Source organism: Moschus berezovskii, chromosome 26 (genome assembly GCF_049115385.1).
Source record: "Moschus berezovskii isolate FMDL1 chromosome 26, NW_MosBer_1.0, whole genome shotgun sequence".
NCBI lineage: Eukaryota > Metazoa > Chordata > Mammalia > Artiodactyla > Moschidae > Moschus > Moschus berezovskii.
Genome location: NC_142485.1, coordinates 17,703,620 through 17,723,695, shown reverse-complemented (window position 1 = coordinate 17,723,695; position 20,076 = coordinate 17,703,620). Strand labels below are relative to the sequence as shown.

Below are 20,076 nucleotides of genomic sequence, written 5' to 3'. Positions count from 1 at the left end.
TGGTAAAGAACCCACCTGCCAATGCAGGAGACATAAGAGACGTGGGTTCAATTCCTGGGTCGGAAAGATCCCCTGGAGGGAGAGCATGGCAACCCACTCCAGTGTTCTTGCCTGGAGAATCCTGTGAACAGAGGAGCCAGGCAGGCTATAGCCCATGAGGGTCACAAAGAGTCGGATATGACTGAAGTGACTTAGCACGTGTCCACATACCCACTGAAAGTGTACAGTTGAGAGGCTTTGTATGTCCACAGAGCTGTGTAGCCAACACCATGCACTATTCCAGAATATTTTGTTACCCTCCCCGCTCATGAAATTTTATATCTATTAGTAGCTATTCCCCATCCCCTATATGCTCTCATCCCTAGGCAACCACCTATCTACGTCTTGTGTCTATGGATCTGCTTATCCTAGACATTTCGTATGAATAGAATCACAGGATATGTGGCCTTTTTTGACTGTCTTCCCTAACTTACTGTTTTCAGGATTCATCAGTATTACAGCATGTATCAGTACTCAATTCCTTTTTTATTACTGAATAGTATTCCATTCCATTGATATACCTTGCTTTATGTATCTGTTCGTCACCTGATGGACATTTGGATTGTTTCTACTTGTTGGCTTGTATTAATAATGCTACATGTATGAACTTCCAGGGACAAGTTTTTGTGTGAAAGTATGTTTTATTTTATTTTTTTCTTTTTGAAAGTTTGTTTTAATTTCTCTTCATTTATGCCTGGGAGTAGAATTGCTCGATCATATAACTATGTTGAAAATTTTAAGGAAGTGACTGGATCTAAAAACTATTCTTATTCAAAGTAAAATTATAATTTTGTTTAAAATTTAAAATACATTTCTCTTCTAACTTTTAATAAGGTACCAATTTAGTTTGTCAGTGGTTTTATACAAAATAACCCTTTAAAATGATGTTTGGTGAAAATCGTCATTAAAATACACGTTTTTGAAAACAGCAGCTTACAAACTGTTATTCTACATCACAATTTATCATCATTTATCAAAATTGTCACATCTTCTGTGACATGTTTTTTTCTTTGCATATTTTATTGCTGCTTGTGTCATTTAGCATTTAGAGAGAAAATGGCATAGAATCTGCTTCCTGAACTGATTGAATCCGTAGATTTTCCTTGGTTGACTTTTACAAATAAATTATATGTTGTTAAACTGATGGTAGTTTTTCTTATAAAATTCTCATTTTAGCAATAATGACATTTCAAAACTAAAAACAACATTTTGGATTCTAGCTGTATCTGACACTTGATATTTTGCAGTGCTGTCCTATTTGTTAATATTTTGAAGTTTTAAGGAAGAGATACTTTTGTATAGTGAGATTTTATGTTGAGTAATTTATTAATATCTGACTTTACCTTACTTTGTACTAATGTTTTCCTAAAGACTCATGTACTAAATTAGGATGGCGGAGCCTGGTAGGCTGCAGTCCATGGAGTCACTAAGAGTCAGACACGACTGAGTGGCTTTCCTTTCACTTTTCACTTTCATGCATTGGAGAAGGCAATGGCAACCCAACCCACTCCAGGGTTCTTGCCTTGAGAATCCCAGGGACGGGGGAGCCTGGTGGGCTTCCGTTTCTGGGGTCGCACAGAGTCGGACACGACTGAAGCGACTTAGCAGCAGCAGTAGCAGCAGAGTTTTTTTTAGGAAAGGTGTTCCAGACATTTCCTTTTTATATCTACTTATGAAATGAGGTTTTTAGTACCTTATTGTTAGAAAGGAATATTTCTGGAAAAATAAGAGACACAGCTGAATATAATGAGTAGCTAAAGTAATGGAGAAGTGATGGTATAGAAAAAAGATGCTCCTCAGGGAAGAGAAAGAGAAGATAATTGTTAGACTTGAATGGATAAGATTTATTTACTGACAATGCTAAGCCTTTCTTTGCTCCATTAAGGAAAAACAAAAAGAATAGTAAGGCAGCATGAGACAGTCAGTGTTCTTGTAAGTAAGACAAAAAATATCCTTAATCTCTGAATATATGAATATATGATTCTATACATAGATCAGCTAAAATCATCCTTGGTTGTATTTCTAGTAGGGATAAACTGGTCTATGCATAACAGTGTAGAGTAATGGACGTTCGTAGTGAAGACTTGAACAGTTCGGGTCATTTGGGAAATAGGGTTTAGTGTGTAAGTATGCTTGTTAAGCATGTGCCCTTGGGAACGGCATAGTGGGAAGAAAGCAGAGGCGTCATGATTGGGCAGAGAATTAAGTCAGAATGTCTCCTTGGCCTGCCTTCAAAAACAGGTTTGATGATGGCTTGGGTGTGGGGTATGACAGAAAGGGCTGTCAAGGATGCTTTCAAGGATTTCAGCCTGATTGACTAGAAGGATGAAGGTGACGGTGGGTTTGGTGGAGAAGATCTGGAGTTAGTTGGGCGTGTTAAACGTTTGCGATTCTGTAAGACGTTTGGTGGCAGAGGATGGGTAAGGGATTCCATGTGTGAATCTGGAGTTCAGGAAAGAGGTCTGCAGTATATGTGAATTCAGGAGTCGTCAGCATAAGATAGGTGCTAGTGAGACCAGGAGGCTAGTTGAGACCACCAAGTGAGCAGGTGTAGACTGATTTGAGGGTGACACAGAGCTGAGTCCTGGACCACTCCAGTACTACCAATTAGGGCAGATGGGGAAACCAGAAAAGAGACTAAGGTGGAGCCCCTGGACCCAACATTTTTCTTAACAGCAGTGGGTAATAGATGTTTACTCAGTGGATAAATAATGTTTGTATGAGGGAGGTAAAGTAGCATCAGACAATGGTGAATAAATTAAAAGTGAAGAATAGGATCGGTTGTTACCTGCTTCATCAGTGGATGGGTGGGGAATGAGTCATGGAAATTAGAGTAAAAATAGATCTGTTCTTTCTATATATAAAACAAGCACCATTTCTTTTAATAAACTATTTTTAATGCAATTATGTTTAATCTTTATGGTACCTAATGTGCTGGTGTGGTGAATTTTTAAAGAACCTGTGTAAAAATGTCTCTTATGTGTAGAGGTGAATCCAATTCTTCAGATTGATTATTTCTGTTTGTGGATGTGCTTTAAAGTAGCAAATTAAATAGCTGAAACTCGTTTTAGAAATTATCCCATAGTTGTATCTATATTCTTCATATTAAAGCACAGAAGAATTTCTAAAATCAACCTCCCAGAACTCATTGATTTTCATGTATGTGATTTAGCTTCTGTATTTTTGATAATTTAGTGTAGAATTTTCAGTGTTCCTCATGGTTATAGTTTATATGAAAGGTGATTTGGAAAGTGTGTAGAGCGTATGTCTTGCTGGACTATAGAAGGCACGTCTTCTACAAGGCTTTTATGTTCTGGGTGAAGAAGTTAAAACATTTATGGAAATATACATGAATAATGTTGTTGGGGAAATATACAGTTACATCACTGAAACTGAGTCCTGTATTACTCTGAGAGGGAAATTTATTAAAGAATAGACTGGAAAAGTGGAGAAGGAAATGGCAACCTACTCCAGTATTCTTGCCTAGAAAATTCCAAGGACAGAGGACCCTGGCGGGCTACAGAGGACCTCCATGGGGTCGCAAAGAGTTGGACACAACTGAGCGACTAATGCAACACAGACTGAAAAGCAGAAATATCTCTGACCTTGAATTTTGACACAGTGAAAGACGAATACAGAAATCAAGCTCACAGACTCGGGGAAACATGGAGTTTCTCTGAACAAAAAGCTGCTATCCTTGAATTGTCGTTCATATATCTTTTAGAGTGAATTGAGCTTTGGATTTTTGGATATAGCCATTCTGACTGTGAGGTGCCATCTCACTGTAGTTTTGATTTGCATTTCTCAAATAATTAGAGATGCTGAATATCTTTTCATGTGCCTCTTGGCCATCTCTGTGTCTTTGGAGAAGTGTCTGTTTAGGTCGTCTGCCCATTTTTTTTATTGGGTTGTTTATTTGGATGATATTAAGCCACATGAGCTGTTTGTGAATTTTGAAAACTAATCCCTTATTGGTTGTATTGGACCTGATCTGTCTGTGAGAAGGGGATGGGGAGGCATGTGAGCATCTCAAGACAGTTAAGTCTCAGGTGACTGAGGCAAGTGGGTGACACGTTATGTCAGGAGTTGAAATGTAAATAGGTACCAGGAGTTTAACAATGCTCCATCTCTAACTTTAAGCCTTTTCTTGAGCCTTAGTTTTTTTTGAGAGTTTGAGATTCCCGCAAGATACAACCTAGATTGGACAGTTATCCAGATCGACTATAAATTTAATCTCAGGAAAGTTGTGTGAATTGGATTACTGCTGCTGCTTTTCCTGAGCTGAACTAGAGGACAGAGCTGGTGGTGATCCCTTTTGGTGTTCCAAGTCCCGGTTCCCTGTGTGTTCCTTTCTGTCGTTCAGGGACTCTACTGTCACGGCTCCTGTGTTACTGACTTTTGTGTATATGTGTGTGTTGATATCATTCACGTGTAAATTCTGTTCTCCTTGGGCCTTGCATGGTGATCGTATACACAGAAATCCTAGAGTTTGTCCCAAACTATTTTGAGAGCAAACACAAGGCATGTTAAAATTTACATTTTCAATTAAAGCATTGGGAAACCATTTACAGCGAGGGTGCAGAAGTTGATGCTGTTGTTTATTTTGTTACATGCTGGTTATAGACCCTCATTTTACAGTTATTTCTTTGAAGTGCAGTAAAAATAGAATGCCTAGCACCATAGCAACCCCTATGAAATGAGGCATATGCTGTTTCTAAGACTCACAGTATGTTTTTCTGATATTGTTTGCTCATAAACGTGTTTATTATAGGTGCTGTCTGAGGCAGGGCTGTTTTCCTATGGAAATCCTTTCTTGAACATACTGGTTGCTGGTTCCTCTTGAAGAATGAAACTTTTTTTTCCACTACCTTGGCAACTTTGATACTTCATTATTGATAACATAGTCAGTAGTTGATTGGTTAATATGTGTCTCGATGACTTACAGCTGTTTTGAGTTACTGTGGTTTCAGAGTCCCTGAGAAGTTGACTCTGCATTTTGAGGTGGGAGGGAGGTGAAGGGTAGTGAAAGAGAAATTCCATGCACAGTCGTGATGCCTTCATCATAAAATCATCTCTCTCGCTCTCAAAATCACTGGGTGTACCAGAAACATCATGAGATGTGAAGTCTGACCTGGGGTTACGTTTTGATTTTGCCATTAAAAGCTTTATGACTCTGCGCTCTACACTTCTGTGAGTCTAGAGGAATGTTACATTACTAGATTAAAGCAAATTTATGAGATTCTTTTGATGGAGTTGAGTGGAATATCTGCTGAGTGGCCCAACATGCATTCAGTCCTTCAGAGGAGAAGACATAAGCGGTAAAGAGGAGGCTGCTTTGGGAGAAGGAAGCGGAGATTAAATGGCAAATTTGGGAATACCTTTTATAAGGAAGGCTTTGGAGGAGGAAATCATTGTGTAAACCTGAACTCGTGATACAGCAGTGTCAATTTTTGGTATAGGAGGTCTCTGTGGGGTCTTTATGACTGAGTGTGTGTGAAAATAATGACTCAGAGCCAGTGGACCCTGTGACAATTGCTGCACGTAACCCAAGTCTTTCTCATATAGGGTCCCAGACCAGGGGGCTGCAGTTATCTTTTAAAAGATTCTCGGAGAAGGCAATGGCAAGCCACTCCAGTACTATTGCCTAGAAAATCCCATGGATGGAGGAGCCTGGTAGGTTGCAGTCCGTGGGGTCGCTAAGGGTCGGACACGACTGAGCGACTTCACCTTCACTTTTAACTTTCACACATTGGAGAAGGACATGGCAACCCATTCCAGTGTTCTTGCCTGGAGAATCCCAGGGATGGGGGAGCCTGGTGGGGTTCCGTCTATGGGGTCACACAGAGTTCGACACGACTGAAGTGACTTAGCAGCAGTAGCAGCAGCAGAGGAGATGCAGTTTTTGAGGCAGAGGTCCTGTGTGTCTCCCTTTACCTGGCAAAGCAATAAAGCTCTCCTTTTCTACTTCACCCAAACGACAGCAAAAAAGTAAAAAGATGCTGGACGTGACTAGCTTGTTGCTCTTAAAGTGAAAGAGTCCAAATTTGTTGAGGAGATGCTTTAGGGGCATGATTGCCTCCATGTTTTTGACGTCACTGTTTATTTTTATTGGAGTATAAATGCTTTACAGTCTTGTTAGTTTCTGTGGTACAATGATGTGAATCAGCTGTATGTATACATCTACTCTCTCCCCCTTGGACGTCCCTCCCCCGGCCCATCCCACCCTTCTGGGTCATCACAGAGCTAGCTGAGTTCTCTGTGCTATAGAGCAGCTTCCCACTAGCCATCTGTTTTCCCCATGGTAGTGTATGTATCACCCCACTCCAGTACTCTTGCCTGGAAAATCCCATGGACGGAGGAGCCTGGTCGGCTGCAGTCCATGGGGTCGCTAAGAGTCAGACACGACTGAGTGACTTCACTTTCACTTTTCACTTTCATGCATTGGAGAAGGAAATGGCAACCCACTCCATGTTCTTGCCTGGAGAATCCCAGGGACGGGGGAGCCTGGTGGACTGCCGTCTGTGGGGTCGCACAGAGTCGGACACGACTGACGCGACTTAGCAGCAGCAGCAGCAGCAGCAGCAGTGTGTATATGTCAATCCCAATCTCCCAATTCATTCCCATCCTCCCCTTGCCCTCATGTCCGCATGTCTGTTCTCTGTTGTGTCTGTGTTCCTGCCCTGCAAATAAGTTCATCTTTACCATTTTTCTAGATTCCATATATATAAGTGATAGTACATGACATTTGTTTTTCTCTTTCTGAATTACTTCACTCTGTGTGACAGACTCTAGGTTTATCCACACCTCTACAAATGACACAGTTTTGTTCCTTTTTATGTCTGAGTAATATTCCGTTGTATATGTGCCACGTGATCATTTATTTCACTTGTTATTTGGAGAAAAGTATATGGAAGTTGAGGTTTGGAAAATTACTTTGAATTGCTTAAGAATACCCTTATTTAGATAGTTTGTGTGTCAGTTCAGTTGCTCAGTCGTGTCCAACTCTGCAACCCCATGAACTGCAGCACGCCAGGCTTCCCTGTCCATCACCAACTCCTGGAGCTTGCTTAAACTCATGTCCATTGAGTCAGTGATGCCATCCAACCATCTCATCCTCTGTCATCCCCTTCTCCTCCTTCCTTCAGTCTTTCCCAGCATCAGGATCTTTTCTAATGAGTCAGTTCTTTGCATCAGGTGGCCAAAATATTGGAGCTTCAACTTCAGCATCAGTCCTTCCAATGAATATTCACGACTGATTTCCTTTAGAATTAACTGGTTTGATTTCCTCGTAGTCCAAGGGACTCCCAAAGGTCTTCTCCAACACCATAGTTCCAAAGCATCAACTCTTCAGCGCTCACCTTTCTTTTTGGTCCAACTCTCATATCCATATGTAACTACTGGAAAAACCATAGCTTTGACTAGATGGACCTTTGTTGGCAAAGTAATGTCTCTGCTTTTTAATATGCTCTCTAGGTTGGTCATGGCTTTTCTTCCAAAGAGCCAGCGTCTTTTAATTTCATGGCTGCAGTCACCATCTGCAGTAATTTTAGAGCCCAAGAAAATAGTCTCTCACTGTTGTGAAAAGAAAGTTTTCTTATAAGCCATTTGATTTTTTTATATTTCAAATATTTTATTTTCCTTACATATAGAGGTAGATTTTATAGTTTGAGGCTCTTGTTATTAAGCAATAACCAGTAAATCTGAGTAAGCTGCAATTTTTTCAGGAAGAATGATGTAGTGATGAACTATTGGAAAATATAAAACAAAGCATTGTGGAATTGGAAGGGACCAATCACTTGATTTTATAGACAGTTTATGTAATTATTCAGCCCCTCATTGTAAAAGGGTTGAAATATTTAGTTGTGTGATACTTGGGGTGAAAGAAGAATAGAAATGGTATGTCTTGGATGCAAAGAACACCCATTGTCTCATTTAAATCTAACACCCATTCTATAAACTGAGTTTTATTTCCCCTCTTTTACAGCTGACCAAAGTTATGTTCCTGTAGATCTGTGATCAGATCATGGTTGTTAAATAAATAAGTAAACTTAGATCTAAAGTGATATGTGGTCCAAGGTCTTCAGCCAGATAAGATTTCTTCCTTTGTACCACTCTGCACAGGCAAATAATCATATGTGCTATGGTAGACAGAAGAATGCACAGTTTTGTATATCCTATACTTGCCAATATGAAAGTCATTTCTCACAATACAGATAATTTAATAACTGTAATCAGGGCTCCTAGCATACTCAGGTTTAATTCCCATCACTAGTTATAGCTATATTCAATTATCCGGCAAGATGGACTTTGAGCTGTGGATTTAGTGTATTAAGTAATAGGATCCAAATCTAAGTTTTCTCTGGTGAACTATTGACTGTGAAGTAAATTTAAGGATGTTCATCCAAAATGTAAGTAGGTGTATATTTCGTCTCGTCTAATGGGTGAGTTGTGTGGGAGATTTTTCTTTCCGAGTTGAATCACTGGAGACCAGTGCTTCTGTAACTGCGTTTGAAACCCTGCAACTGGTGAACCTTTGGTAGTTGAGATTTCTTTCTCAAAAAACAAAACAAAAAACAAAAACAAAACTCAGCAGCAAAAAATAACAATCATGTATTAGAAGGTTGTAGTCCAGTTGTGTGTGGGTTACATATCTTAATTAATAAGGCTCTAATGATGGTCTTGGGATTTTATAAAAGATGTCAGTAATAGCTAAAAGTGAACGTTTATGATCCTTTCTAGTGACCCTATAATCAGTTTCAAATCAGTTTACACTCTGCCTTCTATCCTTCAACTCTGAACCATCTTGAAAATTCTTTTTTTCCCCCTAACCGTTGTTGACAGGGAATTACTTTGAGTGAGAGGGTCCTTTCTGTTGGATTCTTTGGGGTCAGCAAAGCAGAAGAGTTAGTAGTTCTGGAAGGTTCTCCTTCTACGCATCATCTACTTTCAGTCCTTGGCAACATCTGAAGTCCCCAGAAATGGGACTCTAGACATCTCTAGGCCGAAAAAATGGTCTGGGACTGCAAGTTTTCCAGGATTTTTAGAAGACATCTGACGTATTAACAGTATCTTCTATAATTTGTATGCACTCTGGAAAAAAAGCCAGAGTGTATCTAATAGAGAAATACAGGACATGTCCATTTCTTAAAAGTGAACCTTAATTCCACGTCTCTCCATTCTGCCATGGGTCTACCCAATAATTAGGATTTTAAGACTTTCGTATGGCTAGCATTGCTTCTGGTGCAGAAAGGAGATATAACCCAAAATATTGCATATGTTGACACTACCCCTGAAGTGCTTTGGATTTAAAGATTCATAAGACAAAATTAAACTCTACCAAATGAATACCAAGAGAAACCAACTTCATCCTGAGTTCTTGTCCAGAGTCTATTGTATAAAAGGTATATGTGTTTATAATTCCTACCCCTAATAGTCCTTTGCTTCTGTATAGGAGTGTTTCTTTCCCAAACACTTAAATATCTGTTTGATTTTATCCTTGCATCTGTCTTATGAGGCAGACAAACTCAAGTTGACACACAGCTTTTCTCGTGACAAGGACTTATTGTGATTTATGGCCATTTACACAATGTCAGAGTGATGTGGAGAAAGGTACATTTTTAGCCAACAAGGCTATATATATCCTTTCACTTGGTAATAAAGAACATGGCAAAAAGCTGTGTCCGGGTCAAAAAGAGAATACTTGCCACCATGCTTACCACCATTCTGTTCTCAGTGAAGAACTCTTAGGTTCACTAAAGGAAATCGATCGTGGGTGTTCATTGGAAGGACTGATGCTAAAGCTGAAACTCCAATACTTTGGCCACCTCATGCGAAGAGTTGACTCACTGAAAAGACTCTGATGCTGGGAAGGATTGGGGGCGGGAGGAGAAGGGGACGACAGAGAATGAGATGGCTGGATGACATCACCTACTCGATGGATATGAGTTTGAGTGAACTCTGGGAGTTGGTGATGGATAGGGAGGCCTGGCGTGCTGTGATTCATGGGGTCGCAAAGAGTCAGACACGACTGAGCGACTGAACTAAACTGAACTGAATGTGTTACTATGCTCAAATCAGCTTAACAGCTATTTCTTGAGCACCTACCTCCTTCAAGGTATTATGCTGGCTAAAGTGAAAGTTTTTGGAGAAGCCAGATATGAGTTGAGAGGTTGAGAAGTAAAAAAAAAGAAAAAGTGATGTTTGTGTGGCTGTTTGTTACTTTAGTCTGATAGAAACTGTTATAACGCAGCTAAAGAAGAAAGATTCAGAAACATTTATTTTTAACATGAGTATAAACTTTTTATCAGAAATTCCTAACAACCATGATTACAATGTATTAACATTAAAAGCCTGATTTTGGCTTTCAGGACATAGTTCAGTTCAGTTCAGTTCAGTCGCTCAGTCGTGTCCGACTCTCCGCGACTCCATGAATCACAGCACGCCAGGCCTCCCTGTCCATCACCAACCCCCGGAGTACACTCAAATTCATGTCCACAGAGTCGGTGATGCCATCCAGCCATCTCATTCTCCGTCGTCCCTTTCTCCTCCCACCCCCAACCTTTCCCAGCTTCTCTGAAAGCACAGACTCCTGCTAAATGCTGAGTGCCCTGTAGTGTTCTGAATAACTTTGTTAAATGTGGAAGAACCAGTGTTCTTGCTGGTAAGAACCCATTGTAACTACGTGTGGTATTTTATAACTTGTAGTGTGTGCCCGATACATAACTTAATATTGTTGACAAGGATGCTTGTTGCTTATTTTGTACATTTCTTTGTTACTTGTGGTATTCCTTGAGTTAATAGTTGACTGCAATGGGGTACTGCGTTAATAAGATTTCTTTCTCTCTGATCAGAGTTCTCAAGATAAGTCAAGATCTAATCAGATGGCTTCATTAAGTTTGTTTTTTTTCCAGAGCTTTTTGGAAGCCAGCTTAACACTTGTTCATGAAAGTCACTGGCCCAGACATAGTCACGTGATTACACCTCCATGCAAGAATATCTGGGAAATGTAGTTTTCTTTAGCCTTAGTAGTAGTAGTGTTAGGCACTCAGTCATGTCAGACTCTTTGTGACCCCATGGACTACAGCCCACCAGGTTCCTCTGTCCATGGAATTTTCCAGGCAAGAACACTGGAGTGGGTTCCCATTCCCTTCTCCAGGGGATCTTCCCTACCTAGGGATTGAACCCAGGGTTCCTACATTGCACCTGGGTCTCCCCCATTGCAGGCAGATTCTTTACCACTGTGCCACCTGCGAAGCCCCTTTTTAGCCTTGCTTCAGAGTAAAAATCAGGGTTCTGACACTAAGAAAAAGGTTACTGCTTAGCTGTCCCATTTTTTTCTTGCCTCTCATTTCTTCCCATTTCTTAGATGGATGATCTGGCTGTATTCCTTTTCTCTCTCTCTCTTTTGTCTTTTCCAAAAAAAATCATTTTAATTAGAACAATCATTTCAGATATCTTCATAGTGTTGGGAGAGTGTGTTATTTCCTTGGTTCTGTCTTGCACAACAAAGATTTGGAACAGTGGACCAGTGTTACAGCTCTGTTACAGCTCAGAGTTGTGTTCAGTAAATAAAGGATAGTACACCCTTGAGGTGTGAGGGTGGACTGACCCTAAAGGAGAGGCTCCAACCTGTCTCGGCTCCCTCTTTTTATACATTTTGTATTCTCCCCGTTGAGCCTGACCTATGCAAATTAGGGATAGCCAGGAAGGGGTTGTGTTTGTTTTACCTGAGTTCTCACTTTGGTCCTGAGATTTTTCCTTTGTTCCCTTTTCCCGGGCTCTTCCCTTTCTTTGTCTCTCTTTTAGCCACTGCCATTTTGGACTTCTTTTTCCTATTCTAGCTAAACAACATTCTCCCCTCAAGAGATGGGAGGCCCAATTTTTTAAATTAAATAAAAATTTTTTTTGGTATTCCTTTTCTTGACCTCTGTGTGGCATGCTTGTGTATTTCATGCTTTAGTCTTTCAACCGGAGAGGAAGATCCTTCATCTTTTTTTTTTTTCCCCGAGATACAGACCATTTACTTATGAATGTGTAAAACTCAAGAAGTCCACACTATTCCTAGAACATGTTGAAAGTGCTTCAGAATTCATACAATACTAATTTTCTTTTGGTTCTGGTTAAATTATATGTACCAGTTTATCAGAAATGGTAAAATCTGTAACTCTGTTCAAAGTTTTAAAAGATTACTTAAGAATGGTTTCTTTTATTTTTATGCCACCTTTATAGTTCTGGTTTCTCATTTCTTAATTAGTAAATTCAGCATGCAGGTTCTATCCCAGGCTAATTTATACACTTCCAGAAGGAACGGCCTCTTGAATCCACAGAGTGTTGAGGTAGGGAGCCCCCAACCACGTCAGATTCGTTTCACATATGATAATATACATGTTTCATCATCTTTTGCAGCTTTCAACTCTGTGAACTATGTAGGAGTATCCCTGAAGCAAAATAAGGAAAGGGTGTTTCTTGCTTTCTCTCTTTTTAAAAAAATTTCAGCGTTTAATAATCCATTTTAGTTACCTGTGCAAATTGATTCATGCAGAACATAAAATTCCTAGAGGAAAATGGACCCTTGGATTGAAGACATGGGTCCATTGAGAGTGGTAGGCCTGGTTTGCAAATCAAAATTGTGGCTGCGCCCAAAACGAGGAGAAGCAGATGCCATGAAAGCAAATGATGGCCTTTTCTGGAAGGTTTATTTGACTTTTTTAGAAATAGGATAGCCAAAAGTTTCCTGGTTCTCTGCTTTTAGTCTTTCCACTAAACGTATCATCTAGATTGTCCTAAAGTTGACATGCATGGTTCTTTTAATTTCAGATCTCTTCAGAGAAGGAGGTCCCATGCATGCACTGTCATAGATGGTTGTTTATGAACTACCCACATGTCTTCAAAAAAGAGGGCTTCTGATTTTTCTCTAAGAAAACTATTTGCAGCATGTAGTAGGAATGAGGTGGGTGAGGCCTTCAATTTCCATTCAGTTATATGTGTTTTGGAGGCAGCTTGAACTCTCTGAAAGTGCAAGTCGCTCAGTCGTGTCTGACTCTTTGCAACCCCATGGACTATACAGTTCATGGAATTCTCCGGACCAGAATCCTGGAGTGGGTAGCCCTTCCCTTCTCCAGGGGATCTTCCCAACCCAGGGATCGAATCTAGGTCTCCCACATTGCGGGCAGATTCTTTACCAGCTGAGCTACAAGGGAAGCCCGATACCCAAGGATGGAGATCCTGATTTCAGCATCTGGGTGGTATTCATGGAAGATTTCTGGTAGAATAAGTTAGGGAGGATGCTCATGGGAATAAATACTTTTATATTCCCCAGTGTCTGGGCAGCCTGCAGTACCAGGTTCTGACCTGGGATTAGGATGCCTTGTGTGGGGCTAGTGGAATTGTGACTCTTAAGTCTTTAGCCATGATGGTTATTTTCCATTTGTTTCTGAGTAGCTGTTTCTTTCGGAGAAGGCAATGGCACCCCACTCCAGTACTCTTGCCTTGAAAATCCCATGGATGGAGGATCCTGGTAGGCTGCAGTACATGGGGTCGATAAGAGTCGACACGACTGAGCAACTTCACTTTCATTCATTGGAGAAGGAAATGGCAACCCACTCCAGTGTTCTTGCCTGGAGAATCCCAGGGACGGGGGAGCCTGGTGGGCTGCCGTCTAAGGGGTCACACAGAGTCAGACATGACTGAAGCAACTTAGCAGCAGCAGCTGTTTCTTTGGCTTTCTGATGGCATGGATACCCAGAATAATTATAAACCCCTAGATATAGAAGTATTTATCTTGATTATAATGTAGTCTCATTTCAAAAGAAATGAGAGGCCAGGTGAATTGCTTCAAAGTATCTAGTAGCAAAACTGGTGTTAGAACCTTGGTCAGTGTTACCCGTCTAGTGCTGTCTTTGTGTGCACTAAATTTCTTGAAGAAAATGAGACTGAATGTGGTGTTCTTAAATTAATTTTTATTGGATATAATTGCCTTACAGTGTTGTATTAGTTTCTACTGTACAGCAAAGTGAGTCAGCCATTAAATATACATACATAGATCTCCTCTTTTCTTTGGATTTCCTTGTTTTCCTATCTTCTCCTTTGCTCTTGACACTTAACAGACCTGAAATCTACTCATTTATATGTCAAATTTTAGATCAGCAAGAGGCTCACTGATTATGGAACTAACTAAGGATTTGGTCTGTGTGGTAGTTTTATGTAAGTGAGGCAAGGGAGATCGGTTATTATGGATGAGGAGGTGGTTGCTAGTTCAAATCACATTTCTGCAGTGTGTGACTGGACTTGGATGCTTCTGTAACTTATTAATAGATTACTTTTCTGTAACTTGTCAGGAGCTGCTAAACCTACAGTAGCATGAATCAGCAGCAAAAAAGTGTTGTTAATCGTGTGGATTCAGGCCATTCCCATTGTGACGACTTGATCTATTTACATCTTCAACTTTTTCCCCTTAGTTTTACTGAGAGATAATTGACACCCAGCACTGTACTGGCTTCCCTGATGGCTCAGGTGGTAAAGAATCTGCCCACAATGCAGGAGACTCGAGTTCAGTCCCTGGGTTCGGGAGATCCCCTGGAGAAGGGAATGGCAACCCACTTCTGTATTCTTGCCTGGAAAATTTCATGGATGGGGAGCCTGGCGGGATACAGTCCATGGGGTTACAAAGAATTGGATATGACTGAGCATGCACACACACAATTACATACAATACAATCAGTCAAGAGACTGTCCTTCCTCTGTCTCTGAGATGTGGGTGACCTAGAGGCCACTTGGTATTTCTTACTTTTGTCATGGCCCTGTTTCCAAATCAGTCTAATAAAATTATTCTGTTTATTTCTTATGAAGTTATTTACATAAAGTTTTATATATATAATTCAAACTTTATTCTGTAATGGCAGTGTAGTTTTCATTGACTAGAAAAAATTGTATGAATACTGGATTTTTGCAGGAAATCTGTAACATGCAGACATGAAGTTCATTTGGGACCTTTGCTTCCTGGTGAGCCCTCAGGAAGGTGCAGTGGGGATAGAGAGGCAGATAAAGGAAGGGATGAGGATCCTTCATTGAGGAAAGTGAGCAAGGGGGCCAGATGGGTTTGTTTCATCACAAAAGAGTGTGATTTAAGCACTTAGATTTAGTTTCTTTTGAAAACATTTCTTTTCACCATCTCCGTATCCTGATACTGTAGTAGAAAGGAAAAAAAAGCAAACTTGTTCACTCATCCCCTAAGGCAGTGCTTCTCAAACGTTAATGTACAAGCAAATCACCTTGCCTTTTACAAGACTGCAGACTCCGATTATTAGCGCTGGGGCAGTGGTTCTCAAAGTGTGTTTCACAGAGCAGGAGCTCTGGCTCCACCAGTTAAACTATAAGTTCATGTTTCATGTGCCTTGCCTGATCTGCTGAATTAAAATCTCAGAGGATGGGCCTCAGAAACCGTTTTTACAAACTCACCAGGCAATTCTTGCATAACTTTAATGTTTGAGAACCACTGCCATTGAGGATATTCTGTAGGGATTTTCCTAGGCCTGTGGAATTTTCTATTCTGCGATTGTTGTTTAGTCGTTAAGTCATGTCCAGCTCTTTTGCAACCCCATGGACTCTAGCCTGCTAGGCTCATCTGTCCATGGGATTTCCAGGCAAGAATGCTGGAGTGAGTGGCCGTTTTCTTCTCCAGGGGATCTTTCCTGAACCAGGGATCAAACCTGCATCTCCTGCATTGGTAGGCGGATTATTTACTACTGCGCCACCTGGGAAGCTCATTCTGTGATTGGGCCTTGTATTATTCCTCTGATACTTGAGCACAGATATTACTTGAGGTTCTTGACTGGCTGTTAATATCCAGCAGGTTAACTAACTCTATTAAAGGATATGTTTCATGGTCCTTCACCACTCTTTCTATTATAATCTGGACTCCTTCTAAAGCAAATATGCCATTTCAGGGAACCATGAGCGTCACTACCTTGGCTATACACCATTACATGGTATTACTTTAAAGGTAGACTGAAGAAGAAACCAATGAAATAAAACACCTAATAAGAAAATACTCTTACAGATTTTCAGTGGTTTTACATATTTATATCAGCTGAGTCCCAATTCATGTTTCAATCATAGTAATAGCCAGGGAGCATTGTTACCTAGATTCTGTGGCCACTTGGTTCTGATGGGTGCACATGTGCTTAGCTGTGCCTTCACCCTTGTTTCTGTCACTGGTGAAGGAAAAGCACATTTGTAATAGGGATTGAATTCTCCTAGTTTTCTTCTCAAAGTATTTGCAAAAGATGAATATTACCTCTTATGTTTCAAGCACTATAACTTTAATTTTCCAAAAGTTTTACTGATTTCCTCCAAAGGATATAGGTGGGCTTCCCAGGTGGTGCTAGCAGTAAAGAAAGAACCTGCCTGCCATTGCAGTGAAACATAAGAAAAGTGGGTTCAATCCCTGGGTCGGGAAGATCCCCTGGAAAAGGGCATGACAACCCACTCCAGAATTCTTGCTTGGAGGATCCCATGGACAGAGGGGTCTGGCAGGCTATAGTCCGAAGGGCCACAAAAAGTCAGACATGACTGAAGTGAGTTAGCAGGCACACAAGGGATACAGCTGGAAAAAAATACATTTTATGTTGTTATTTGTCAGATTGTTTACAGGGTCTCCAGTCCCGGTGGCCTGAGGCTGTGTGTGTGCTTTTTCTCTGGAAGGTTTTCATCACAGAGAAAGGATCTACATATTTTGTGAATCTCTGTAAAGCAATGAGAGGAGTTTAAAATTTATAAGAGTATTCAACAAGTGTTCCAAAGAAGAATATTTGGGCACAGCATCTAGGTGCTAATGTATTATGTTCTTTCCATCAAAACATAGCTTAAATATAAATACATATAAGAACCCCAGTTAAGATTTAAGGGCAATATGTATCACACTGTAGATCTCCCATAAAAGATTCACAAAAAACTGTCTACTGCAATTTTGTAACCTTTCCAGAAGCAGTACCGTGTATTCAATCCTTATTTGCAACTAAAAGAAATGTACCCAGTTTGTGCAGAAAATTGAAAAGAAGCAGATGTTTATTCCTAAGCTAGAATTGTGAAGGCCAACAATTAAAATAAACATGTCTCTGCCAAAACTTGAACTAAATTAAAAAATTTAGCATATAAATTAAAGCTTACTTAAAACTAAATTTATCAAGGAAATACATTTGTTTTGCATTACTGGTTTCAATTATTCTGAAAAGGCTTTCATTTTTATGGAACACTGAAGATTTTAAAAAGTTTCAAGCAATTTATTAGACAGTGGCACCATTTAAAATGAGTTATGAGTGTCTGGCTTAAACATATGAACTATTAGTACATCATTGATGAGCTTACAGGGAGACGTTAAAGCCACTATTATCCTCCTCAGTTTAATGTTAATATTCCCAGGGGACTGGAAGAAACTGGTTTGTAGACTTAAAACAGAAAAAGCTATGGGCTGAGGATATATGCAGCATCTCTTCTCTGCTGTTTGTTCTTTTTTCTGGGAATCTGAATTTCGGGACATTGTCAATGAGTTGCTGTCAGACATGAGTACCCTTAGTTTCTTGCCATTGAAGAAGAGAGATTACCTCCTTGTTTTCAGTACCTATCTACTCTAGACCTGTCTGTGCAGGGTTTCCCAGTTACTATTTCCTAAATATCTACCGCATGATGCTCTTTTATAATTTAATAAATGTTTCTTTGGTTATTGTTTCCTCAACTTTTTTGAGGTGTAATTGACATACAATTTTGTATATTTGAAGTGTACAAACGGATGATTTGATCCACCTAGACGCTGGGAAATACTGCTTCCAATCAAGTTAACTAACACATTCATCACCTCACATAGTTCCCTTCTCCTCCCATACTCCCTTTTTTCTTTTTGGTGGTGAGAATGCTTAAAGTCTATTTCAACAAATGTCAAATATATAATACAGTATAGTTAACTATGGTAACCATGCTGTATTAATACGCTGGCTTCTCAGAACTTACTCATCTTAAAACTGAAAGTATGTTTTGATGGTTTTCTCATTTTTCTCAATTGCCAGATCCTGGCAACGACCATTCTATTCTGTTTCTACCAGTTCAGTTTTTTTTTTCTTTTTAATATTGCCTGTATATGTGATATTGTTTAGCCTTTGTCTTTCTCAATCTGACTTATTTCACTTAATATAATACCCTCCAAGTTCATTCATGTTGTTGCAGATGACAGGTTTTCCATCTTTTTAATGACTGAATAATATTCTACTGAATATATGTACCACATCTTCTCCATTCATTGATGGACACTTAGGTTTCCTTATCTTGGCTATTTTGAATAATGCTGCAACGGACATAGGAGTGCACATATCTCTCTGGGATACTGATTTCATTTCCTTTGAATATGTACCCAGAAGTGGGATTGCTGGATCATGTGATGGTTTTATTTTCAATTTTTGAGGAGCCTCTCCCTGGTGGCTCAGAGGTTAAAGCGTCTGCCTCCAATGCAGGAGACCCAGGTTCGATCCCTGGGTTGGGAAGATCCCCTGGAGAAGGAAAAGGTAACCCACTCAAGTATTCTTGCCTGGAGAATCCCATGGACAGTGAAGCCTGGTAGGCTACAGTCCACGGGGTCGCAAAGAGTCGGACACGACTGAGCAAACCTACTTCTTCTTCTTCTTCATGCTGTTTTCCATAGAGGCTACACTAATCTACATTCTCACCATCAGGGTACACGGATTGCCTTTTCTTCCCGTCCTCACTGCTTTATTATCTCATCTTTTTCACAACAGACATGATAACAAATGTGAAGTCATTGCTCGCTGAGGTTTTGATTTGCACTTCCCTGATGATTAGTGATGTCGATCGCCATTTCCTGTACCTGTTGGCCATTTGTATATCCTCTTTGGAAAACTGTCTATTCAGATTCTCTGCCCATTTTTGAATTGGATTAAAAAATTTTTTTTGCTGTTGAAGTGTATGGGTTCTTTGCATATTTTGGATATTAATCCCTTGTCTTCAATGTAGTTTTCAGATATTTTCTCCCATTCTGGAGGTTGCCTTTTCATTTTGTTGGTTGTTTGCTTTGCTGTGAAGAAGCTTTTTAGGTTGCTATAGTTCTCCTTATTTATTTTTGCTTTTGTTGCCTATGTGTTTGAGGTCAAATCCAGAAAGGCATGGCCAAGACCTGTGTCAAAGAGGTTACCACCTATGTTTTCTTCTAGAAGGTTTATAGTTTCAGGTCTTACATTTAAGTCCTTAATCCATTTCAAGTCTTTGTCTGCCATGATAGGGGTCCAGTTCCATTCTGTTGCATGTGGGTATCAATTTTTCCAACACCAGTTATTGAATAGACTATCCTTTTCACATTTTGTGTTTTGAGCATTATCCATTGTTGAAGGTTAGTTGTCTATGCATCTCACATAACTATTTTACTGAAAGCTTCGATTCACTCCTGTTCACTCTCCCAGGTTTCATGGTCCTCCGTTTACCGTTCTCCTTTAATTGAGCCCTAATCACCTGTCCTCTGCTTCAGTCAGTCCAATAACTTTCCTTCCTCCAACACATGGCTGGTTCATGCAAAATATCTTCTTGGGCTACATTACCCTTTCTTTCTGAACAGGTTCAGTCAGGTGATCACATAGGACCTGCTTCTATGTATAGAGATATTTTAGAAGTTCTATGTTGTAAACATTTTAACTAAAAAACTTTTAAATGTAACCAGTTCATGCTTCTTAGAAAGAAAATGCTGAACACAAGTTAATCTTTCTCAAGTAAATTAGAATGATATTATACACAGTGAAAATGAGTTGCAATGTGATGATTTTTACTAGACAGGTAAGGTATTAAGGACTAGCTGTCCCTGTATTAAATGACCCTGAGCTGTGTCTTTCTTATTTTTTTTTTTTTGTATTCCAGTTTTTTATGTGTTTTTGCTTTTTCTCTCTTGCTGTCCATATCTGTCCTTACTGGTGAATCTCTCTAACTAGAAGTAACTTTCCTTTCTGATACTATTGTTTAAATTGCTATAGGTTGGTAAAACTTCCT

General features: G+C 39.8%; 1 non-coding gene across 1 annotated transcript; it reads left to right on the top strand.

Annotated features, from left to right (window-relative positions):
* Window positions 1-18,497: 18,497 nt before the first annotated feature.
* Window positions 18,498-18,569, top strand: TRNAW-CCA (transfer RNA tryptophan (anticodon CCA)). Its single transcript has one exon. It is a non-coding gene; the product is annotated as a tRNA-Trp (tRNA).
* Window positions 18,570-20,076: the final 1,507 nt, after the last annotated feature.